Source organism: Herpailurus yagouaroundi, unplaced genomic scaffold, assembly GCF_014898765.1.
Source record: "Herpailurus yagouaroundi ecotype Mexico unplaced genomic scaffold, PumYag 196, whole genome shotgun sequence".
In the NCBI taxonomy this organism is placed as follows: domain Eukaryota; kingdom Metazoa; phylum Chordata; class Mammalia; order Carnivora; family Felidae; genus Herpailurus; species Herpailurus yagouaroundi.
Window position 1 is genome coordinate 2550663 of NW_024412427.1, and position 26220 is coordinate 2576882.

General features: G+C 50.5%; 2 long non-coding RNA genes across 3 annotated transcripts in view; one reads left to right on the forward strand and one right to left on the reverse strand.

The window, feature by feature from the left end:
• LOC121012152 (uncharacterized) overlaps positions 1-26220 on the forward strand; it is a 40794-nt gene that overhangs the window by 2678 nt on the left and 11896 nt on the right. Inside the window, exons 2-5 of one of the 2 annotated variants that reach the window (XR_005781970.1) lie at positions 11206-11366; positions 13025-13138; positions 15621-15793; positions 22969-23959. This is a non-coding gene — a long non-coding RNA (uncharacterized LOC121012152). Of the gene's footprint in view, positions 1-11205; positions 11367-13024; positions 13139-15620; positions 15794-22968; positions 23960-26220 lie in introns of those variants that run through there. The other variant, XR_005781969.1, reaches the window with a different exon arrangement.
• On the reverse strand, positions 5963-25910 carry LOC121012154 (uncharacterized). Its single transcript, XR_005781972.1, has 2 exons — positions 25745-25910; positions 5963-8808 (listed from the first exon to the last, which is right to left on the reverse strand). It is a non-coding gene; the product is annotated as an uncharacterized LOC121012154 (long non-coding RNA).

Genomic DNA, 26220 nt, shown 5'->3' on the forward strand with positions numbered 1-26220 from the left:
CCTATGAGTACATAAAGAATTAAAATAAGGTCTCAAGGGGCGCCTGGGTGACTCAGTCAGTTAAGCGTCAGCTCTTGGCTTCGGCTCAGATCGTGATCTCACGGTTTGTGAGTTCGAGCCCCACATCGGGCTGTGTGCTGACAGCAGGCAAAGCCTGCTTTGGGATTCTCTCTCTCCCTCTTGCTCTCTGCCCCTCCCCCACTCATGTGCTCTGTTCTTTGTCAAAATAAATAAACTTAAAAGGAAAACTTTAATTAAGGGGTGCCTGGGTGGCTCAGTCGGCTAAGCGTCCGACTTCAGCTCAGGTTATGATCTCACGACTTGTGAGTTCGAGCCCCACGTCGGGCTCTGTGCTGACCGCACAGAGCCTGGAACCTCTTCAGATTCTGTGTCTTTCTCTTTCTCTCTCTCTCTGCCCCTCCCCCACTCATACTCTGTCTCTCAAAAATAAATAAACATTAAAAAAAATGTTTAAGGTCTCTGTCCAGTGGGCTCACAGATTATAGGGGAAGAGAGAGACAAGCAGAGGTGATTAGAGCACAGTAACTGGTAAGGCAATGAGAGAAGAGGACCCAGCCCAGTCTGGGAGGTGGGAGAGGTGGCTTTGGAAGTCTTACTGGAGGAGGTGACATCTGAGCAGAGTCTTGAGGCAAGAGTAGGAGTTGTCCAGGCAAAAAGTCCATTAAAATAGAGGCTGGGAGAGAACAAAGGCCTGGGAGTAGCATGAGGGCAGGAGCTGTGAGTGGCTGAGCCTGGATAAATCCTGGAGGGCTAAGTGAGGGGCAGGCCAAAATGCAGCTGGAGAGGCCTGGTCATGGAGGGCCCTGTGTCAGTTGGCGGGGGACGTTTGCGGCTGGGGCTGGGAAGAGGGATTGCCTTGGGAAATCCAGGGACTGTCTGGAGATGCAGAAAAGCTCTGGATCAGGCATCAGGATGCCAGCTTCCTTCCTCCTCTCTACCCCTAAGTGGCCGTAGGGCAGTCACCTGCCCTCTCTGGGCCTTAGTTCCCCTGCTGTGACATGACAAGGTGGCCCTCTGTGGCCTCTTGGGAGACTTCCAGCTCTGAGGGAGCCCTTGAGTCGCATGTGGTTAGCAAACCCAATACCCACGTGAACATCTGGCCTGGCCTGAGCCATGAGTTAATTGTTCCCAGTCCCTATGTGTGTTGGGGGTGGGGAGGGCATTTGTTAGGGGGACCCTGGTTGGGGGCCGCCCCCACAGGGCTCTCAGTCATGGGACAGGAGGATGTGCTAAGAAGGGAGTGAGTCACCAGCCAGGCATCAGTTTGGGCCCCAGGGTCCCCAGGTAGGGGGAGGGGAGCCCCACTCCTGACTCCTAGTTGCCCCAGAACCCCCTTCTGAAAACAGCAGACCCCTGTTCAGAACAAACTCCCACACAAAACTAACATTTTTAAAACCGGCCCAGGGAAGATGGTTTGGGATGAAGCAGAGGGAGGGGGCCCTCAGCTGGGGCTCCAGGCCCTCTCCCACCCACCAGCAGTCCCCAAGGCCTGACCACTGTGATTTACTTCCTCTTAAAAGATGGCCTGGAAGCATCTCCCAGCTCCTACTGTCTGGGATTCAGACAATAAGATAGAAGCGATTCAGGGGGCGGGGAGAGACCCGATCACGTCCTGGCTCTGTCACTCACTGCATGACCTTGGGTGAGTCACTTCACCTCTCTGGGCCTCAGTTTCCAAGCAGAGCTGTCATGAGAATTAAAGGGCTGGGCATAGCGGCATTCAGGAGATGGCACGTTCCTTGTGACTCGTGCCCTCTCAGTCTCTGCCCCCTGCCCTACAGCCCCTCGCAGCTACTTGCTCCGGGCAGCGAGGAGGCTGTAGCCACAGCTGAGACTTGCCCTTCCGTCTCCAAGCTGACTGGCAGTTTTTCTCACCCTGCAGCCCTTCCAAAAGGACCAGCCACACCCTCCCTCTGGGCATAGCCCCTACTCTCAGGAACCCAAGACCTGCCTCCGTAGAGGTAATTTCACCCTCAGACACCAGATGGGCCGTCCGGGCTGCAGCAAGGGGCACCCAGACCGGCTTCCAGGAGCCCAGAGCAGCTCGTGGGACAGAGAGGCCCCCAGTGCCCCATCCAGCCGGCCCCACAGAAAACACTTCATTACTGGAAGCCCAGCCAGGCAGAGGGGCTGGAAGTGGTTGTGCTACAGGAAGCCTCACAGGGTCAGCCAAACCTCGGCCTTCGGGGCCAGCAGCAGCCCACGGACTGGCCACATGGGGCTGGCTCACTGGGGGTGTTTACGGAAACCCTGGCCCTGAGGCCGGCCCAGCTGCCGGGCTGGGATCCCCTGAGGCCCCCCAGGCCTCCAAGTGCCAGCTTGGCAGAGGACATCAAAGCTGCAGCTGAAGCCTTGTTTTCCTCATGGCCCACCTGGGGAGTGGAGAGCTGAGGACCTACCCCCCACCCCCCAGAGAACAGGGGGTGGTAGAGATGGGTGAGGTCTTCAGGCCGGCTCTGGGCCCCCTGGTCCAGCTTCCCTGAGCTGGGTCAGGGGACCAGGCCCTTTCTGGACACCCTGGAAAATGGCATCAACTCACAAGAAGCAAGTAGCCAGTGGATTCTGGAGCCAGGCTGCCTGGGTTTAAATCCTGACATCGCCCCTCACTGGCTGTATAACTCTGGATAGTTTGCTCAGTTTTTCTGTGCCTTGGTTTCCCTGTCTGTAAAATGATGATAATAGTACCCACTACAAGGAGACATTGATATAATGAAATGATCTCATTCGTGTAAAATGTACCACAGAGTTGCTCTCACATACTCAGTGCCCTGTTTGCTATGGAAATCTTTTCAACTGAAATATTTGTGGGACATCCACACCATGACTGAGGAGCTGAGGTTATGCAGATGAATCAGATTTGGTTCCTGCCCCAGGGAGCTTCAAGGTCAAGGTGAGGGTTTGGGGGGTTAGGAGGTCGGGCTGTGATGTACCTAATGACTGTAGTCACAATGGAAATGAATTGGTGAACATGTGGCTCTCCAGTGTCTCTGTGGGAGCAGGGGCCACACGATCCCAGTCACTGCTCTATCCCAGCACCCAGCAAGGAGACTGCCACCAACTCGGGGTTTAAACCTGGGGGTGGGGCGAGCAGAGGAACACCCGATGCTTTCTGAACGCAGAGAGGCCATAGGCACTGAGCGCAATGCTTCAAGTGCATGACATCCTTCTGATTCCCCAGCACGGAGTCGGTCGTGTCATTCTTTCTGTGTTTAGAGAAGCAAATGGAGGCTCAGAGAGGCCGGCCCGACGTCTCCCAGCTGGTGAGTGGCGAAGCCAGGACTGAACCCATGCCTCAGTTCAAAGCCTGCATTTTTAACCACTAAGCTACCCATTGTCCATGTAGGTTTTTTGCCAGCAACCCTGGGAGTTCAGAGTTGTGCCCGGCCCGGCTTGAGAAGATCCAGAAAGATCTTGGGGGAGGGAAGACCCTCTAGGCAGAAAGCCTCGCCTGTGGAAAGGCAAAGACGCAGAGCCAGGCCACCGTCCTAGTCTCAGCAGCACGACCTGTTTGTGGAATAGCAAAGGCTGCGGCCTGCAGGGCTGAGGTGCATGAGTGATGAGAGTGACAGGTGGCAAGACTGAGGGACGTCTGCAAACAGCCTTGAATGCCAAGAAAAGGCTTAGACTGTCCTGTGGGGTACAGAAGCCCTGAACAGTCCCGAGCAGTGTTTGTATGAGACTGGACCAATTTGTACAAATGACAAACCCCAGCGTGGCTCCTGGCACTGAGCTATCTCCCCCAGATCGAAATTTACCTGCCCCAGATTCCACTTCATCCAAAGCAATGTATGTGTGCCTTTGGGGCACAGGGCGTGGTCATGGAGTGGCCAGGCTTGGAGTCCTTGGAGCCCAGAAACGTGCCGCCTTCCCCAGCCCGGCCTTAGCCCCAGTCCCCTCAGTGACCTACTTTGGGGGTGGATCCCATTTTGACCACAGTGGCTGCCAGCAGCAGGAGGAGACACAGAAGGTAGCAGAACCAGGCGGGGTGGGGGTGGGGAGGTGCCCACAAGGCCCTCAGCAGCTCCGTTTTCACCCCCAGCCCACCTGGCATTCAGACAAATGGGAGTTCAGACATTGGACCTGTCCTATACTTGGGCCGTGCCCCCTGCTGGGTGCCTTGAGGTCTCCCTCATTCATAACCTAGACAATCATGAACGAGAGGAACACTGTGAGGATTGCTTGGGGTTTTGAATGTGGGGCACGGAACATGGGGCTCGTTCAGGGTGAATGCTCCACAAATAAGAGCTCAATGTCATTGCCGCCAGAGCCTGAAAGCAGAAAGCTGTCTGGTCTGGGAAGAACTCAAACCACCCGCTGTGGCCTGGAAATGCCCACAGGGCATCTGGGCCATCCCCCTGTCCCCAGGTGCCTGGCACCTGATTTAGCTCAGGGAGGTCAGTCTCCTCCAATTGGCATTGGGGCCCCTGCCTTGAGCCCTGTGTCTGCACCTTGTGGGGCACAGGCCGGTGAAAGGCAGAAGGAGCCATGTCTGGGCTCCATCATGTGGGCTGTGGGGTCAGACCACCTTGGCCTGCCCTGAGCTCTGGCCCTCCCATCATAGGACAAGTCACTTACTGTTTCAGTGTCTCAGTTTCCTCATTTGCAAAGTGGGCACATCATAGTTCCTACCTCACAGGGTCACGGTAAGGATTAGCTGGGAGGTGACAGCTATGTACTTAGCACAGTGCCCGGCACACTCAAAGCCCACAGTCAATATGGGCAATCCCTGTTCGTGTGCCGTCAACGTGGAGCAGGAGCCATAGGCCAAGGAAAGTCGTGAAATTTGTAGGGGTCAAATCCTGTGAGAAGGGGATAAATCATGAAAACGGCGCAGTCTACACAGGTGGAAGAGACGCAGGCCACTGAGAGAGACAGGAAACGGGACTGTGGCTGGGCAAGGGCCCAGCCTACTTCTGAAAAGCAGTCAGTAAGAATAACAACAACAGCCTTTCCCAAAGAGTGAGGCGTGTGCCAGGCACTGTATTAATGTGCCCTGCACAGAATGTCTCATTTCTTGCCTACGACAACCCTGGGAAGAAGGGCAGGGACCAGGGTTAGCAGCGAGGTGACGGGGTTACATAATTTAAGGGGTACGTACTCTCTCCTGCCTGAGAGCCAGCGCCTCCTTAAATGTTGTGTCCTGGGCACCTGGCCTGCCCCGTCCTAGTCCCAGATCTGCTGTGAGTTGGGACGATAATTCTCCCCATTTGACAGATGTGCAAACCAAGGCTTCGCCAGCCTGGGCACCTGTCCAGAGTCACATGGCTAGGAAGATGCAGACCTCAGGATTCTTCGGTTTTGAAACCTGCACCTCTTTTTATGGAGCTGCCTCCCAGTCCAGGAATAAAAGGTCCCAATCCACCTCCCCAGAAGGCCCAGCAACCGGGACAGCTGCCTAGAACCGCCCTCCTCTGACTGGCCCAAGGCGGCCCAGAGAGCTGGCCTGCAGGGCAGAGGCCTGGAGATTCCTCCCCACATTCCTGTGGGTTAAGTCTGGGGACTCGGCCTTCCAGCATCAGCCATCACGTTCCCCAGAAGGAATCTCTACTCATAACAAACCCCAAAGGTCACTCAACTGGAAAGGAGCGTTCTGTCTCCACCCCTGGGCAAGAGAGAGGGCCCCAGCTTTTATAGAGACCACCCAGGTGCCCAGATAGGGCATGGCCTGCTTCTGGCTAGCCTGTGAACCGTCTCCCTGCCCTGGGTCTCCTCTTGGATGGTGGTGGGATGGGACAGGTGGGCAGAGAAGATGAAGGAACATCCCAGTTGAAGAAGCCTCCTAGAGGCCTCTAGTGCAGCACATGCCTGGGTTCTAGCCTCAGCCTGCCTGAACTCTCGTTCCCCTTTCACCGCCTCCTAGCTGTGTGGCCTTGGACAAGTTATTTGACTTCTCTGTGCCTGTTTCCTCTTCCAAAAATGGAGATAATAATACCTCCTTGCATGAGGATTCAACAGCTATTTACTGAAGGCCTACCAACTTCCAGGCAGTAAATCATAAAGCAATGAATACAAGAGACAAAACCCTCTGGTTCCAAGCTTTTAAAGAGGCAGTATCATGATGAATAGTGTTTACTTTAGAAAACGCTGGTACCAAAACAAAAATGAAGCAAATAGAGTAAAATTTTAACAGTTGTTAAACCTAGGGGATGGGCAAATAGCAAATGAGTGTTCATTATATGTTTTCTATGCTTTTCTGTAGGTTTGAAGTATTTTATAGATACATAGGAAGGAGGAGAGAAAGAAAAAAGAGAAAGGAGATAGAAAAAGAACGGAAGGAAGGAAGGAATCTCTCTGCCCTTTTGAAACTTACAGTCAAGTGGAGGAAATAGACAATAAACGAATAAGTAAAATATACAGTGTGTCAGTTGATGCTAGTGCTTTGGAGGAAAAGGAAGAAGCATGGGGAATGCCCAGGTAGCAGAGTTCCGTTTTTGAGCCGGAGGAGGCATCCCTGAGAAGGTGACGTTTGAGAGCAGATCTCAGGTCTTCTGGTTTCCAGACCTGGCTGCTGTCATGTCCATGTACCTGCAACCTCCCACCTGGGGAAGGAGTCATGGTAAAAGCCCAGAATCCAAGACTCTGGGGATTATGAAATGTTAGGAGTATGGGTAGCAGGTACAAATCTCAGTTAATTCAGATGAGCAGGAAATTAATCTATCCTGAATGTTTGTTATGACATCCCACTTCACAAGTGGGCAGAAAATCAGTCTTGATCAGTTTGTTTTCTTCCCCAGCTCTTCTCTCTCACGTGCACACACGTGTGTGTGTGCATTTTCCCTGTGGTTGTGTCTCAGTGTGAGGGTGTCTCAGGCCCCCTTGGCTTACACAGGCCACGTGATCGTTTCATCTTTTGATACGTTCCTCTACTTTTGGATTCCTCAGAACCGTCTGGGGTCATGTTGACCCACGAAATTAAAAAAATGTTCACTCGTAGCTTTTTCTCTGGCTCCCTTCCCAGCTCTCTTATTTGGGAGGAGGTGAAGGGGGAGGGGAAGGAATGTGCATCGGTCAGGGTCAGCCAGGTCACAGTGCAGTAACAACCACCCCCAAAACCTTGTTTCTCAGGTTTTGTGTGCACTCAGGCCCCCGGCCCCCGGCTTCATGTCCCCTCGCTCCAGGACCCAGATGGACGGAACAGCCACCATCCCAAAGGTTGGAGAAAGCAGGGAAGCCTTCCCTTCTCTGACTCATGATGTACTCACTATGCCCCAAGTCCCTTTAGGAATGGTCTTTTGGGGAGGAAGGGGGGCTTTTGAAACCTAAAAAGTTATTCTCTGCTTTCACTGGAATATCCCTTCCCCGAGTCACAGTCCAACAGCCTGAAGTGGGGACAGAAAACACAGAGGGGCAAAGGCACACAATCTTAGATCCCTAGATTCTGAGTATTGTGCGGTCTTAGAATCTGGGAGTCTCACGATCACAGATTTTCAAACTGAAAGGTCTTCGAATCAGTATCTTTCCATGCAGGAACTGCCTCTAAAACCTTCACAGGAGAAGACTGACCACCAATCTTTCCTTGTATTCTCCCAGGACCGAGGAGCTCACCCCAAGGCAGCCTACTCCGTTATGGTTCAGCTCCTAAAGTTCTGCTTTATAAAGTGAGCCAAGCATTGCCTCTCTCAGGATTTTCTGCTTCAGGTCCTGGTTTTCCTGGCAGAGCAAGGGTATAGCCATCACTGGGACAACTGTGGAGATAGGCTGAACTGGCAGCCAGCTTTGGGGAATGAGATCAGGAGACCCCGAACAGCCCTGGGGGCCAAGTGTCTTATTCCTCCGATGCCTGAGGGTCTACTATCATAGTCTGTGGGTCCCTGTGAGGGAGGTTGATAAATGGTAGAGAGAATAAAGGCTTGGACCCAGGCCTAGGTTCAAATGCTGACATCCTGACCCTACTTGTAGGCAACTTTCATTACCTCTGTGATGGGAATAAATAGTAGGAATAAATAATAAATAATAGCACCACCTCCTATGCAGGGCTGCTGTGCAAATCCGATGGGCTCATGTAACTAAACACCTGCCACAATGCCTGGCACATTGTAGGTGCTCAACTCGACCTGGGTTCAAATCCAGGTTCTGTCTCTCCTTATTTGTATGCTCTTAGACTTCACTTCCTTGAACTTCAGATTCCCCATCTCTTAAATGGGGTTAATATTCCTCATACCCCTCAGGGTCTGGTCAGGATTTTTAAGCTCACGTTTACTGATAATGTGCTAGACTGGTTACACGAACTGGGCATTTAATCCTCTACCGAGTAGGTGGAATATTTAGAAGCACCCCAATGTTAGGAATGGAGTAACTGTGGCACAGAGAGGTTCCGTGACCTACCCAAGGTCACGGGCTGCTGAGGTGATGGAGCCAAGATTTGAATCCGGGCAGTTTATCCCCACATAGACCCTACATGTGTCAGGGTCCTGGCACATACGTAGTTGCTCATTTTGTGTTCAAACTGCTGCACCTTCCCCACCCTTTCCCCTAAAATAAGCACAACAGCCTGTGCGACGGGCCGGCTGTTTCCAGCATTCACTCCTGAGTGTCAGTCAGGAGGTTTGACTGCAAAGAGTAGAATACCCTGATGCTCCTGACTTCCACAGTAGAGACCTCTGTGGTCAAGCACTCTGCAGGCTGGGTCGTTCCAGGAGTGGTTAGTTCAGAGGCTCAGTGATGTCATCCGGGACCCGTACTTCAGCGCCAGTGTCTTCCACGTGTTGGCTTTAGGGCTCAGGCATGGCTCCTCGTGGTCTTAACATGGCTGCCAAAGTTTCAGACATCATATCCTCATGCAACCACCTAAAGGGAAGAAGAGAGGAACGTCTCCCTACACGGCTTCTTATAATCGAGGCAAGCCCTCCTCAGAACCCCCTGGCAGACTTTGTGTCTCCTCAGTGAGAACGGGGTCATATTCCCATGGAAGTCCGCTAGGGCTCACTGATAGCCATCTTTCTAGGTGCACGGCCAGGCTACAGTTCCCAGCCCCCTGTGCAGTTAGGTGTGGCCATGTGACCGAGTCTGGCCAATGGGATATGAGCAGAAATAAATGCATCGTTTTCAGGTCTGGCCTATGATCCTTGCCGTCTTTCCCCATCTGCCTGCTGAATAAGGACGAGGAAGGCCAAATCACAAGCTAGGAAGGGAGAGTCTCTGTCCCTCAATGGCTGTACAGATCAAAATGTTTCTGTTAAGACTTCCCATACGGGCATGTGAGAAAGAACCAAACGTGGTGGAAAGCCACTGAAATCTTGGAGGTATTTGTTACAGCGGCTAGCATGACTTAACCCAGCCGATACACAAGCCCGTCCCTGAAAACGAGCCACGGGGACTGGAGACTCTTGAATGGCTTAGCCCCTGGGGCTGGAGAAGAGACTTCTTGAACACATTGCCCACCCCTATCCCAGAGCAAAGGCAAGGCTCTAGAGAGAAGGCCAGAGGCAGGAAAGAGAATGGGCAGTCGTTTCTGGATCTGAGCTGGATCAAGGGCCCCGAAAGGATGGGGCCTGGGAGACGCTGCCTTCCTCCCCGGCCAGTGCTGAGAGCGGCACATACAGGGAGGGGAAGGCTTCTGTAGGTAGCCAAATTTGCCTGGGCTGACCTGCTGTCACCAGCCCCTCTGTTGGCTCAGCCCTCGGGCCCACGCCCCATGGATCCTCTATCCTGTGGACGGCAGAGAATCGGCGGGGAAGGGGGGCTGTTGAATCACCATGCATGATAGCTCCGCTTGAGGAATATGGTTTCTGAGAACAGCTTACCTGGGGACCCTTGGCAAATGGAATCTCCCGAGCCTCAGCCCTGGCGGGCTGTGCAGGGCTTACTTGGGCTGCTGCTCTCTCCTCTCCTTGGGGAGGGGATCTTGCAGGGTGGGTAAAAGGCCAGACTTTCACATATCAGTTCCACAACCTTCTAGCCTGGCCAGCTGGACAAGTGAGCTCACCTCCCTGAACCTGAACATTCCCATCTACAAAGTGAGGAGAGGAAGGTGAGTTCCTTCAACGTGGGTGGAGACGAAATGAAATAATCCAGAGGAAGCGTCACGCTGAACACCATGAGCCTGGTTAGCGCTCCTTAAGTGCTGGCTGTCGTTACTGCCGGGTTGAGGGGGCCCACATAGATTTCATCGCTACCCCCTCCCCACCCTGCTTAGGTCTGACAGGGGCCGCAGCACTCCTAGAAGAGCTTTGTCCTCCCCGGAGCAGATGTGCTGGACAGAAGCCTGCCCTGACCCAGCCCTGACTCCTCCTCTTGTCCACATGCCACTAATCTGCTCCAAGCCTCAGTTTTCCCGCTTGAGCAATGGGTGAAGTCAGCCCTCCCCCACCCCCACTCCTGACCTCACAACTGTTACAGAATTCAGCCGAAGCAGTAAATCATTGCGCTTCGGTACACAGATAACCACAGGCACGCTGCCCTGGGTTCAAAGCCAGCTCTGGGCTTTTCGCATTTTATGACCTGGAAAATGCCATTGAATTCAGGTTCGGGGGCTTTTGGATGGTATCACACTGGTTCCTAGCTCACTGGAGGGATGAAGGAGACCAGCACGTGAAGTACTCAGCTCTAAGCCTGGGACTTAGGAAGGGTTCAATTAATAGTAGCAAGTATTGTTATCACGAGTGCTCTCAGGATTTTGGAAAGTACGGAGAGGGCTGTAAGTTGAGAGGTTCTTAGGTCAATCTCCAGGATACCAAAGAAGAAAGTTCCCCCTTCCCCGTGAGGCCACTTGGGGCCCCCTTCTCTCCCTGCCCCAACTGCTCTTCCAGAGCCCAGTCCCTATACCCTCTTCCTAGAGTTGGAACCACATGGTAGGCAGGGTGTTGCAGGACTGGGAGTCTGGAGCTTTGAGTTCTAGTGTGGCTTCCACTGCTCTCTGGCTGTGTGGCCCCAGGCAAGTGTATCACCCTTTCTCGGCCTCCTTAACAATCATGTGAGGCAATAAGAACTGCAGGTTCTACCCTAAGGACCATGTGATATGACATTCACTGACTGCTTCCTCACAACAGCCAGGGGCCAAGGAGAGAGGGTGTGGCTCCCTAGCAGGCTCAGGGTCAGGGTCACTGCTCTGTGTGGAATCTGGTCTCTGTTGCCCAGAACTGTGTCTCCTGATGCCTAGAATTCCACCATTAGTGACTCATGCCTTTGGGAAATCATCACCCTCACCCTCAGCCACTAACAGTCTCTCGTGGCTTCTCTTTGCAGGGAGCGTTCATATGGCGCACGGTCCCACCGGGTCTCCGCACGCTACCGTGAGGTAGGCAGCGAAGCGAGGAGAGTTTGAATCGGATGCAGAAAGCCATGTGCCCAAAGCGACACGGCAAGTTAGTGGTGGATCCGGAGGCCTGGAGTCTCCTGGCGTCTTGGTCAGTGCACGTATCTCCCTCGACAACTTTGCTTTATAATGCGGCTCTGGATTTTTGTGCTCCCCTTTGTATAACATTATTCCCAACAGCCAAAAGGTGGAGGTAACCCAGGTGTCCATGGGGGATGGTTGAGTGAATGAATGACAAATGTACGTGCAACGGAATATTACTCAGCCTTAATAAGGAAGGACGTTCTGACCCAGGCTACAACATGGATGAACCATGAGGACGTTCAGGTACCTGGAGTAATCAGGTGCATAGAGACAGAAAGTAGAAGTGTGGTGGCCTGGGGCTGGGGAAGGGGAAGGAGAAGTTCATGTTTGATGGAAACAGAGTTTGAACCTCACAGGACGACAAGAGCTCTGGGGGTGGATGGTGGTGATGGTAGCATAACCATGTGAATGGGCTTAATGCCACAGAGCTGTACATTTTCAAATGTTAAGGTGGCAAATTTTATGTTACATGTACTTTGTCAAAGTTTAAAAATTAGTTGCTGGTTTTTTTTTAATTGCTGCGTCTGAGAGGAAGATAGTAAGCCGTAACCTTTTAAAGGACGTGTAACTTTGTTTCTCATGACTTGTATCAGTCGGGATAGGCTAAGTCATACTGCTGTAACAAACAGCCCCCAAAATCTGACTTCTGAGTCAAACACTTGCTCCCTGCCCTGTACCACCTCACACACTAAATCCTGTACCCCATGGAATGCTCTTCCTTGCTGTTCTAAACATCTCCCTACTCTACCTGCACCCTAGGCCCAGGATAAGGCAATGGAATCGGTCAGATTCACCCTTGGCAGGCAATGTGGCTGTGGGTAAGCCAGTTAACTTCTCTAAGCCTCAGTTTACTCATCCGGGAAATGGGGACAATAACAGAACGTATCTTGAGGGGAGAATCAAGGGAGCATTTCACATGGCTTCAGGTATGCCGTCAGGCTGTGGGTCCATTGAAGTCTGGTGTAGAGTTTGGCACCCAGACAGGAATGGGGTAGGCTTTAGCCTCCTGCCGACGAGGCCCTCAGCTTGAACAATCCCAGGAGAAACACCTTCTTCCAGCCAGCCTTGCGTCAGGGCCGGGGAATGGGTGGGATGGGAGCCAGAGGCTGCAAAGACAGTTGTCTCGAGCCTGAAATACTTTTCTCCCCAATGATCTGTTTTCAATTTCTCATTCTTCACCCCCCCCCCCCCTTTTTAGAACCTGCCCTGCCAAGGAACAAGCATGTTAGTGTGCGTCAGCCCCTGGCCCAGCCAGCATCCCACCCTTGGGGAATTTCTGCTTTAAATAGTGAGGCATGGGACCTTTCAACATGCCACGTGTGTTCCAGCCTCCACACCTTTGCGTGTGCTGTTCTTTCTCCCTACCATGCTTTTCCCTGTCTCCTGGGTCTATTCCAATTTTGCTCATCACCTGTCAAAGTTTGGCTGCAGGAGCCTCTCCTGCCACAGCTCCTCTGATTGCTACCCCCACCCCCACTGTTAACACATCTCCCCAGGTCTGCACACATATCTTGATTTCTTGTGTCCTCTAGTTACCTAACACGTTTGAAAGCACAGCGTCAGCCAGTTCTTTGCAAAGTCTGAGGCTTTCATGAATTGAAGAGTGCTTTCATCATCCTCATGTCAATGGGAGGCGATTATTATTGTCATATCCCTATTTTCCAGATGAGAAAATGGAGCTCCTGAGAGCAGAAGTGTGTGGTCGCACAAATGGGAAGTCAGGACCTCCATATGTGAGAATAGAGGCTCTTGCTAAGCCATCCTGCTGGGCTGAGCACGGTAGGCAGGTGCCTAGAAGGGCACCAGCAGAGGAGGGGGCGGGTACGGCAGAACCGGTAACCTGCTTCTTCTTTCTGGACTTGCAGCTGGCCTACATTTCCCAGCTTCCCTTGCAAGGGAAGCAAGGTCTTTTTGAGAGACTGGTTAAGAAAGTGGGCCCAATTCTCCATCCCTCACTGTTCCCACGCCCCTTTGCAATGTGACTTTGACCTAGCTCCTCCATTCAAAAAGTAGATTTTATTTCCCTCAAAGATGGCTTGGCCTTGGGTGTTGCTTTTGTCAACAGAATGTGGTAGAAGCAACCTCGTGCTAGTTCTGGGCAGGCCCTTAAGAGACCCTGCAGCTTCTCTCTCCCTCCCTCCCTCCTTATCTCTCTCCCTCTCTCTCCCTCTCTCATTCCCTCTCTCCATCCCTCTCTCCTTCCCTCCCCTCCCCCCCCCTTCCTCTGCCAGGGCCCTGGAGAATGGGAGGGCACATGGAATGGAGTCATGTTGTCTCAGCAGCTTTTAGATAGAGACAATTCTGCCGTCACTTTCAGTCCCAAACATGGTCTCCACTCAAATTGTATCCAGTCAGGATACTCAGGGAAATTCCCAATTTGATTTGGGTTTCGACTGTCTCCCCTGCTTCTTTCCCACAGTGGGGAAGGTGGGGTGGGGGCCTTCTCCATCCCTCCTCCCCCTCCCCTGCTTGTGGGGCTGGGTGGAGGTGGTAAGGGGAGAGGAAGGGTCTTAATCGAGCTGCCGCCATCCTGGCTGGCTTCCAGTGTTCTAACCAGCAGACGTTTTGTTTTGTTTTATTATTATTTTTTAATTTAAATCCAAGTTAGTTAAAATATAGTATGATAGGGATTTCAGGAATAGAATTTAGTGATTCGTCACTTACATATAACACCCAGTGCTCATCCCAACAAGTGTCCTCCTTAATGGCCGTCCCCCATTTAGCCCATCCCCCCCCAGCCAACACCCGGCCAGCAGCGCTCAGTTTGTTCTCTATTTGAGTCTCTTATGGCTTGTCTCCCTCTCTGTCTTTATCTTATTTTTGCTTCCCTTCCCTTATGTTCATCTGTTTTGTTTCTGAAATTCCACATATGAGTGAAATCATATGATATTTGTCTTTCTCTGACTGCCTTATTTCTAGCCAGCAGACATTGTTGTGGGCTTCATGAATTTGGCCATTGCTGCGGGCTCCTCTTACCCTTGACCTTGGTGGATGCGCCAAGTCCCCTGCCACTCCTTGCTCAGCCCTAGGAATCCCACACCCATCTCCAGCTTCTGGGGATAGGACCCAAGATGACAGAACCCCCCTCCCCCCGCCTCAGCCCCCAACTGGTCCAGAAACCCTCCTAGTCTCTAGTCCAACATATGGAGGTGCTGCCTCTGTTTGGTTATCTCAGGCGGGGGTCCCTCAGGCCTGAGCTGCACCCCCTTCCTGCACAGCACCTCACCAAGCCCCCCCCCCCCGCCCCCGCCTTAACTTTCTCTAAGTCATGAGGGGCGAAGACGGGTCCTTGCCCACTTTCTTTGTTAGTCCTTTGTGCATGGTAATCTGGTCTGGAAGGTCACTTCTATCCTATCTCTGTGTCTTCTGTTTAACAGTTTGATATCTTAAACAAATGGAAACATTCCTTGCACTCTGTTCTCCCCCTTGACTTTTATTACTCACAGTATCTTGAGTATTTTGCTCACCTTATAGACACCTCCCTTTTTAAAAATTTTAAAATGGTTAAATATGCATAATATCAAATTTGCAATTTTAGCCATTTTTAAAAACATTTTTTAAAAACATTTATTTTGAGAGAGAGAGAGAGAGAGAAAGCATGAGTGGAGGAGGGGCAGAGAGAGAGAGAGAATCCCAAGCAAGCTCCACACCACCAGCGTGGAGCCCGACATGGGGCTCGAACCCATGAACCATGAGATCATGACCTGAGCCAAAGCCTAATGTTCAACCGACTGAGCCACCCAGGCGCCCCTCAAGACCCTACTTTCAAATCTTTTGGGTATTCACCTAGACATGGGATTGCTGAATGATATATGGTAATTCTATTTTTAATTTTTTGAGGAATTGCCATACAGTTTTCCACAGTAGATACACTGTTTTCTATTCCCACCAACAGTGCACAGTCTCCACATCCTTGCCAACACTTCTTATTTTCATTTTTTTTTTAGACTCTATTTATTTTTTAAAGTCATCTCTCCACCCAACATGGGGCTTGAACTCACAACCCTGAGATCAAGAGTTGCACGCTCTACTGGCTGAGATAGCCAGGAGCTTCTATTTTTGTTTTTGTTTTGTTTTGTTTGATAATAGCCATCCTAGTGGGTGGGAGCTGAGATGTTCCAGTTTTTTGCTATGATGAGAAAGTGCAATGGAGAACCTTGTACTTGCTTTATTTCACACATGTGAAAAATATATCTGTAGTTTAATTCCTAAAACTAGAATCACTAGATCAAAGGGTATATGCTTTTTTTTTTTTTTTTAGAACTTCTTACAGAAGCCTGACATATACACAAAACTGAGAGTTTAGCTGGTGAATTTTCACAAAGTAATCAGACTCCTGAAGCCAGTGCCGGATCAACAGGACACTGCCAGCCCCTCAGAAGCCCCTTCACAGCCCCCAAAGAGGAGCCATCACCCTGACTTCTAACATCACAGGTTAGCTTTGCCTCTTTTGAACTTTGTGCAAGTGGACTCACAGCACACGTGTTGCTCTGTGCGTGAGCTCCATCCACACTGTGCGTGCGCTTGTTCATTCTTTCTGTGCTGTTCCGTGTGAATATACCAAAATCTATTTCGCCGTTCCGCTGCTCATGGGCATTTGGGCAATTCCCAGTCTGGAGGCATTTCAAATAGTGCTGCTATGGAAATTACTAGTATAGTGCTGTCCAGTAAAATCTACAGGGTATACTCAAGAACTGAAAGCAGGGACTCGAACAGATATTTGTACATAAGCGTTCATTGCAGCATTTACAACAGCCGAAATGTAGAAACAACCCAAATGTCCATCAGCTGATGAATAGATGTGTACGTAAACACGATGGACTGTTGCTCAGCCTTAAAAAGGAAGGACACTTGGACACCGTGTGAGCCGTGAAGACGTTATGCTAGGTGAAATGAGCCAGACTCAAAAGAACAAACACTGTAGGATTCCCTTATATGAAGGAGAGACTAGAGCAGTCAAATTTTGAGAGGCAGGGACTAGAATGGTAGTTTCCAGGGCCTGGGAAGAGGGAACCGGGAGCTGTTGTTTAACGGGACAGAGTTTCTATACAGGAAGATGAAAAAGTTCCGGATGTGGCTGGTGGTCACGTGTTCACAGCAACGTGATCATTCTTGGTGCCACTAAGCTGTACAGTTAGAAATGGCCTCGATAATGAATTTGATGTTATGTGTATTCTGCTACGAAAAAAATATGAGCCACAGATGCAAATCACCTACGTAATTTAACATTTTTCTGGCAGCCATGTTTTAAAAGTAAAAAAGAAAAAGTATAACTTGAAAAATGATTTAACTCCATCTATCAAAAATCTCATTTCAACACAACATCAATATAAAAAAACTATTAAGGAATTAGTTTACTTTTTTTTTTCATACTGACAAAATTTGGTGTGTATTTTATACTTACAGCTCATCTCAGTCGGGACCAGCCACACTTCAAGTGCTCAGCAGCCAGGTGTGGCTGGTGGCCGCCATATTGAATAATGCACGTCTAGTACGAGTCTTTCGATTCATGTATTTTCCATGCCCTTTGGATGCATGCGGATTTGCAGTTTCAATAGCTATTACCAGATCGCCTTCCATAAGCCAAGTTTTAAACCCATTGGCAATGTATGAGGGCACGTTTCTCCATACCCTCACCTGCACAGCGGCCAATTTAATAGATCACAAGTGCCAGCTTGTGGATTTAACACAGATTTCACTTATTAGGAGTGAGCGAAACCTCTTTTTCTATGTTAAAAGCCATTGGGTTTCCTTTTCTGTGAACCATGGGCTCACCTCAGCTGTTTTACACTCCCCTGCCCACGTCTCCGTGCTCCTCAGGCCCCACCTGAACCTGGGACTAAGGGGGCGCCCAAGGCCAGGCATTTCAGAATCCTAGAGTAGCCTTAGCCAGACTGTTCCCGGCAGGGAGAATCCCAGTGGCCAGAGCTCTGGGAAGCCGGGCTTATCTTCTAGGGCGTGTCTCCCTCTGCTGGCAGTGCTGAGTTTCTGCACCTGAGCTCAGACCAGCACAAGAGGCCGGGCAGATGGGGGGGGGGGGGGCGCGCCTGCCTCGGGAGCCTGGTGTGATCTCGCTTCTAACCACTTATTGCTGTGTGACCTGGGTAAGCAACTTCACCTCTCTGGGATCTCCAGCTCCTATCTGTAAAACGGAAATAGTTAGCCATTCCTCTGAATCTGAGGTTTGCTGGAGGAACAATCAAGTGACAGGACATTAATGGGGTGTGGCACAAAACAAGTTCTAAATACAAGGTAGCTGGGGGTTGGGGTTGTTGATTTCTACTCCTGGAGGAGAGGGAAGGCGTAGCGAGGCGCCTAGTAAAGGAGGCAGAGGGACAGCTGGATGTTTATAGGTCCACCCCTGCCTCACCAGCTCCCGTTTCCTATTCTGTGGAATGGCCGCCTCAACCCAAAACAAGAGGCTGGGACATGCTGTAATGCCTGGGACCCTCACACCCATTAGACCCCATGCCTGACCTGGGCAGGGCCCCAACCTTCTCCCACACTGGGCTGGGCGCACCAAACTGTTGAACAAATCCAGGCTGAACGCCCACCGAGGTTTTGGTCTCTCCTAGCCTGGGCTCTCTCCCCCAGGGATGCTGTAGAAAGGAGCACTGTGATGGACGGGCCCCCTGTGATCCCATCACCTGAGCACCCGCTATTTGGTGGTGCTGGCTGAGGGCAGTTTTACCAGAGGCAGTCTGTGCCCCACCCGCCACCACCCTGCCATAGGGCTCCATCCTCTTATCGGACATTCAGCTTCTGCTTAATTGACGATTACACCCAAATCCTTCCTCTGCTCTAAAACCTCCCATAGCGCCCCCACTGCCTGCCAAAGCAGTCCAGATTGAGTGTCACTCTGACATCCAAGACCACCATGGCCCAAGTTTGCTCTGTGGAGGGTAACCCTAGACTGCCTGAGAAGTATCCATGAACATTGCCTCCTTCCTTCAAGAGTGAACTAAATGCTACTTCATTCATTCATTCCACTGTCATCCGTTCATTCGTTTAACAAAATGTGTCAAACAAATTATTAATGTATATTTATCACCTGTGATTATGAAAACATTCTAGACAGTGGAGTAGAGACAGTAGTCTTAACTAATTACAACTAAAGTGTCTTCATGTTGCAAACTGTATCAAATACGGAATCAGGTGAATGCACTATAGAGCCCCTCTCCAAGGGTCTTGTGAGGGGTGTGACCCTGCCGTGTGTCCAACCACGCAGGGCTGTCACATGGCTCAGGAAGGCTTCCTTGACGATGCTCTCTCCTATGAGCACCGAGGGCTTACCTCCTGGCCCTGCCACCAACCAGCTACATGCCCCTGGTAAGTCATTTTCCCAAGTCTCAGATTATATATATCAAGTAGTAATTGATGGTCCCCACCTTGAGAGAGCTATTGTGGGAATTACATGAGATTAGGTGTCAAAGTGCCTGCACATGCTCAGCACTTGTGTGGCCACCATCATTAGCAGCAGGAGGAGCAGTTGACTTCTGCAAGGTGGGCTCCCAGGTCCCTGAGGGATCCAGAGGTTTCCCAGGTCCCTGAGGGATCCAGAGGTTTTCATTCCTTGCCCACTAGAGGGCACCAGAAGTCACGGACTTGTCCAGTGCTATGACCCTGGCTAAGCCGGCCCCCAAGCTCCCAAGGGGGTAAGAGCGAGGGCCTTCTGGGCTCAGAAGAGAACCCCAGGACCATGTAAGAGCCTGGCAATTATCCTGTGTCCCTAGGTCTGGCTCACAAAGACTCCCCAAACCTGAGCATCAGTAAATGGAAAGGCAGCCCTGTCACCATGCCCAAAGCCCTACTGTCCATCTCTGGCTGCGTCCCACAGTCCGAGACAGTGTGGGCCAAAGAGCTCTGGCTTCTGAAGCTGGCTCTTCACATTTCTGTGTGACCTTTGGCAAGTGACATGACTTCTCTGAGCCTCAGTTTTGTTTCCTATAACATGGAAATGTTGTAGGTCCCAAAGAAGGGAAGGGCCTCTATGTGCCGAGGGCTGGCCATGACAGCTCGTGTTGCTTTCCATCGAGTAAATATGCTACAGTGTAATTAGCTGTTTTCTGCTGATCACAAATGCAATGTATTGGTTAATCCGAATGCTTTTTTAAAAACTTTTTTTTAATGTTTATTTATTTTTTGAGAGAGAGAGACAAGAGTGTGGGCAGGGGAGGGACAGAGAGAGGGAGACACAGAATCCAAAGCAGGCTCCAGGCCCCGAGCTGTCAGCACAGAGCCCGACATGGGGCTCGAACTCATGAACCACAAGATCATGACCTGAGCCAAAGCCGGATGCTTAACCGACTGAGCCATCCAGGTGCCCTAATTCCAATGCTTTTTAAAGCGTTTTAGCACGAGCCAGGCCCTGTACTGGCTTGACAGGCAAAAATGAAATGACTAGTTTTGTTAGGGGCAAGGAGATTCCGAGTGATCTCCCCCACCTCAGCCCCTCTGCATTCTCCAAACTCTCTGCAATGTTGACGTATTGTCTTTACAATGGTAGAAAAGAAGGAACACTGATGGCACACCTACTATGCACCAAATGTTTTACTTCATCCTTCTTCTGAGTCTGTAGGCTCCATGCAGACAGGGACCGTCTGGCTTTCTCACTGTTATTTTCTCTATGCATGGCACATGGTAGGTCCTCAATAAATATGTGTTTAGTGATCAAGAATGTTTGTGCAACGTTTACAAATAAGGAGCTCTAAGGTTCAGAGAGGTTGTGTGACTTGTCCGAGGTTACCCAGCTAGTAGGACAGAGGGCCGGGGTCCTGAGGAATTTGCTACTCAGTGCCTGTCCCTCACCCCCAAACCCCCTTTGCCCAGAACAGCTTATTTTGTAAAGATGTATTTATTTAGTACTCGTTAAGCAACGACCCAAAGGGTAGGCACTAGAATTTTCCCCATTTTATAGATGGGGAAACTGAGGCACCGATCAGTTAACTAACATGCCCAGGTCATACAGCCAGTAAATGGTAGAATCAAGATTCTAATCCAGGAAGTCTGTCACTAAAATGCTTGCCGTTGACCGCTATGTGAGGCCTCTAGATGTGAATCTTGTCTTCTCAACTCCTTGGGGACCTTTGGAGGACCTGGATGCTGTCTTCTTTTCTGCAGCCCCTGGAGCTCCTGGCACAGGGTTGGGCTGTATGTAGGGTCTCAGTTCAGGCCCTCCAGCTGGGGATTTGCCCAGCAGATGAGGCCCTCTAGTTGCTGTCCAGAAGTTAGTGGGTGGCCCTTGGTTTCTAGCACAAGGTCATTGCTGCCCTTTGAGCCTATAGCCACCTGTCCCTGCCTCACCCAGTCCTGTACACATACCTGCCAGCAGCAGACGGTGCTTTGAGGGTAAGTTGGACTTTGGGCCCTTTATCTGCACCCCTTTTCCCACTCTTAGACATAAGTCCAAAAGTGTATGGCCTCTATGCACATGCATATGTGTGTGTGCATAGCTCACACGTACACATGTGCCCATGCGCATACCTGTGGATATGAGCAGTCCTGCACGTAAGTGCCCATGTGAGTCTAGGTGTGGCACGAATGCTCCCGGGTATGTCCAAGGCTGCAGGCGCGGATCTGAGTGTGAACATGAGTTTATGTGCAGCTGTGCACATGTGTGGGTAATGTGGAAAGACAGACCACCATAGCGGAAGGGAACCCCTTGCCAGACATGTGGTAAGTGCCATAATATTAGCTACTGTATTGTTAGCCTCCCAAGTTGCGTGGAGATTCTATAAAATCTCCACGGTGTAGCTTTGAAGGATCTGGCTCAAGGAATGCTTCTGTGGGATGCTCAGGTGGGTCAGTCAGTTAAGCGTGCAATTCTTGATTTTGGCTCAGGTCATGATCTCACAGTTTGCGGGATCGAGCCCCGAGTTGTGCTCTGTGCAAACAGTGAGGAGCCTGCTTGGGATTCTCTCTCTCCCTCTCTCTCTGCCCGTACCCCACTCACTCTCTCTTTATCTCTCTCAAAAATAAATACTTTTTTAAAAAAAGAAATGGTTCTCCCATCACCCTTAAATCAATAGTTATTTCTTCTTTCCCTCAATTTTATCATTGCAAGGGCACCATAACAATAGTCCAGGGAGTTTGGGAAATAGAGATGGGCAAGGGTGGGGAATCTATCACCGGGGCCCCCACCACCCCTACCCAGTGGTATTTGCATCTTTGCTGTTCCTTTCCCAGCGTCGTCCATCTGTCAGCTAGCTCGAGGCTTGGAACACAGCACGTTGGTCAAAACGCATTTGAATGAATTAACAAACATACGTTGTTTTCAGATATGATGACTGAACTGGGTATTTTTCAGCCTGCTTTTGTTTACTTATCGTAAGCATTTTCCATGTGACAACCAGTCTTTATATTGAAGATAATAGAAGAAAATTAGAAACTACCCCATGTCCCCAAACAAGGAAGCAGTCATTTATGGAAGAGCAAGCTAAGGAGTGTCATGAATTCATCATGGACATTTTTTTTTTCATATAAGATTTTTTTTCCCTCTTTTTGGGACATGTTAGTGTTTCCATACTGGGAAAAGGGTGTCCCAGGATTTATCTGTCCCCGGAAACAAAGCAGATTCCATTGAAAAAGATGGAGATGTTAGCCATCAGGGAAAAGCACACCAACACCCCAATGAGATCCGGCTACACACCCACTAGGATGGCTAAAAATAAAAATAAAAAAAGACCGACAGTAACAAGTGTTGGTAAGGATGTGAAGGAATTAGAACCTTCATATACTGCCGGTGGGAATGTAAGGTGGTGTAGCTGCTTTGGAAAATAGTCTGGCAGATCCTCACAAGGTTAAAAATAGAGCTACCCTATGACCCAGCATTTCCACCCTGGGGTATATACCCAAGAGGAATGAAACGTACATCCACACGTAACTGTTCACAGCAGCATTATTCATGAGAGCCGAAAGGTGGAAACAATCCAAGCATCCTTCAGCTCGTGGATGGATCTATGAAATGTGGTCTTTCCACACAGGGGAATATTGGCCAGCAATACCAGGGAATGAAACACTGATTAAACATGGATGAACCATGAAAACATTATGCTAAGTGAAAGAAGGCTGTCACAGAAGACTTTGCAAGGTTTCCATTTTGTATGATTCCATTTACTTGAAGGGTCCGGAATAGGCAAATGCATAGAAAGTTAACTGGGGTTGCCTAGGGCTGGAGGGGGAGGGAAATCAGCAGGAGAGATGGGAAGGACTACAAATGGGTCTGGGGGATGCTGAAGAGGTTGCAAAAGTGATTGTGAGAAATATTCTCAAAAGCCATTGAATTGCACACTTTAAACGAGTACATTGTCAGGCATGTAGATTTTATCCCCATAAAGCTGTTGTGGGTCTTTCAAAAAACGCTGGAGACCCACGATGATGATGGAAATACACAGCACCATTTACTGAGAGCTGGACCATGGGCCAGGTACTAGTCAATGTCATTTCACTTCCAAAGTAACCCTGCTAGGTTATTTCCCCTGTTATACAGATGAGGACACTGAGGTTCTGAGGGTTTGAGTAACTGGCCCAAAGGTCACTCAGTTCTTTAGTGGTACAGCTGTGATTTGAACCCAGATCCATGCTCAATGTGGAAGTGCTTTTGCACTTAGTTCTGGCTCAAGATGGTGACGTAGAAGGATCCTGAACTCGCCTCCTCCCAGACACTGGATATACTAGATATGCAGCTACTTACAGAACAATTAGCTGAATGACTCCCACACATCAGGCGAAGGAGAAAAAAACCCACATCAAAGCAGGTAGGAGAGGCTGAGACACATTCTCGCCACAAACCTCCCCCCTAGTGGGGAGACTCACAATTGGGAGGGAACGCAAAAACTCTGAGCTTCTCCCTGAGGAGTGAGGGGTTTGAACTCTGCATCTGGTACCCCAACTTTGAAGACCTGCCCCTGAAGTACCTTTATTGCCTCCTTGGGAGGAGCCGGGAGCTGGGGCACCAGGACAGCTGGACAGATAAACGTACAGCAACAGGACAGGTGGGGCCCAGGGTCGGGGGTCTCCTCCCTGCCCTTTATCTGGCCTGGGCAGCCAGAGGTCACGGTCAGGGCTCTCTATCACTCCCTCAGGCCTTCTCCCAGCGTCTCCCTGTCCAGGACCCTTCAAGCAGACACCCAGCAAAGTGCTGTCCAAAAGCACCAGGACTGGTTTGGCAAACAGAATCTGCTCCAACCTGTCCACCAGGAAGCCCTCAGGTGTTCCTATCTTTACTGTACGGAGATAATCATACATGTGCACAGAGGTGTGTGGACAGAGATGTTCATCACAGCATTGTTTCTAACAGGGGAAAACTAGAAAGAACCCAAGTGCCCAGCATGGAGGGACTGGTTACCATACAACAGAACGCAGTGGAGGAATCTGACGCAGGCCTTAGAGCTCCCGCACCCCTGCTGGCCACCGTGCTGTCCCCCACCACCCAGACACCCCCTGGTTGCATCTTACCATCTAAGCGCACTAAACTCCTTATGGTCCCCAAATCCCCCCCACATTTCTGTCTTCTCAGAGGTTCCCACTTGCTGTTTCCTCTGCCTGCAATGCCACTTCTTCTTTTTTTAAGATATTTTTTAATCTATGTTTATTTTTTGAGAGAGAGACAGAGCATAAGTGGGGGAGGGTAGATTGAGAGGGAGACTCCAGGCTCTGAGCTGTCAGCACAGAGCCCAATGCGGGGCTCGAATCCATGAACTGTGAGATCATGACCTGAGCTGAAGTCGGATGCTTAACTGACTGAGCCTCCCAGGTGCCCCTTTTAAAAAATGTTTTTTAGTGTTTTTTTATTTTTTATTTTTGAAGTATTATTCTCTGGCTCCTGGGCAGGGGGAGGGCCCCCCTGGTCCTTCCACATCAGAACATGGTCACACTCTCTAGGACTGACCAGGTAACGGTCTGCTACCCATGCTGGATGCCAGAACATGAGGCTACTATCTTTCTGGCTATTTGCAGTATCTACTCTCAGAGCAGGCATCTTTCAGTGAGTTTCTTGGCAACTAGAATAAAAGCCAGACTTGTTTTCATGGTCTACAAGGCCTCACGTGTTCCAGTCAGAGCTCACTTCTTCAACTCACCTGTAATTTTTCTCACTACTCTGCTCACTGACCAAGATGGTTCTCCAACGTGCATTTCTGCCTCAGGACCTTTGCATTTGCCTATTTCCTCTACCTTGAATGAATGACCCAGTGATCAAGACCTAGTCCTTCACCTCAAGTTGCTCATAGTCTGGTGGAGGAGGCAGACACATAAACCGGCCCTACTCTGGGCCCTGTTCTACTTGACTGTCAAATGAAGGTGGCCATCTGCCAGTCCCTCTCCCCTCCCCCCCCCCTCCCTTGCAGGCCATTAGAGGGTCCTGGGCCAGAGTGGAGCCTGTTCAGCACGGCATGCAGGGCCCAGCAGGCGTGAATGGTGGTCTGGTCATTTTGTAAGGGGGCTCAGCTCCCTGACTCCCTGATGGACCGGGGGTAGGGGCAGGGGAAGAGGGAACACAATGGCAGGCTGTTTCCTATTTTGTCCTCGGCTGTACCCAGCTGGGTTCAGCAGCCCCTGCTCTGAGATCACTGCCACCAGGTGCAGCCTGGCCTTTAGCAGGGCCCAGCTGAGGCTGGGTGGGGCCTCCACAGGGTCAGGTGTCTGGTGAGCAGATCTCCCCTTCCCCAGCCAGGAGGGATTGGGGCAGGCTGCAGGGCACCTCCAGCCCTGGTGCCTTTCCTATTGTGAGTCTCTCTTTGCACAAACTTGACTCCTCTCCTCCCAGGAGGGGTCCCAGAGAGCACAGGATGCCAGAGGCCCCGAATAATCAGTTTTCAGGCACTCCCCTCTGCTCTTTTGGCCCATTCCCGGCCCCCCTACTGCTTAAGGGAATAGAGTGTGTATCCTTTACATAGACTCACTCTGCTGCCCTACAGAATCCTTTTATTCCTGTTTCCCTAGTGGAAAAAGACGATTGTGAACCTTTATTTGTCTAGCAGGTAACTTTCAGTAAATTAAAGCAGTATGTGAAGTCACTAGGACAGCACCCAGTAGGGTTCCTTATTCCTTTTTGATGTATGAGGAGGCTAAAGCTTTGAAAGATTGTGAACACAGGGATTCAGGGAGGAAAGAGGCCTAGAAACTCATCAGGTACCTAAGATGTGATGAGCACTTTATAATCAGGATCTAATTTCAGGGCTGCCTGGGTGGCTCAGTCGGTTGAACATACAACTCTTGATTTCGGCTCAGGTCATGATCCCAGGGTCCTGGGTTGGATCCTGACATCCATGCTTAGCGAGGAACCTGCCCGGGATTCTCTCTCTGCCCCTCCCCCGCTTACATGTGTGTGCATGCACTCTTTCTCAAAAAAAAAAAAAAAAAAGTATAGTCAGGATCTGATCTCACCTTCAGTCCTTCAAGGTCGGCACGTTAGTCTTTGTTCAGCAGGTGAGGTCACAGGCTGAGAGAGGTGAAGTGAGGTGATTGCTCAAGGAGTCATCAGAGCCAAGTGGTGGTGGATCTCAGACTCAAAGTCAAGTTTGGCCACCTGCTAAAGCCAGTGCCCTTAATCTCGGTGTTTACTGCACGTTAGCTGCATAGTCACACTAAGAGGTAGGTCATTGGCGATTTTGCTCCAGGAAGAAAACAGAGGGTGAGAGAAACTGACAGATTGTCAGTATCCTGCAGCAGGTAAGACAGAAAGTTCTGGTTATTTGTACCAGCTCAGGATGAGAAGGAGTGGCAGGGTCTTTGAAGGTCATCTATCCCAGCCCTCTCGTTTTACAGAGGAGAAAACTGAGACCCAGAGAAGGGAAGCAACTTACCCAATGTGACACGGTTAGCAGAAGAATACTCAGGGCTCTTCCTCTCCTACCAGAGTG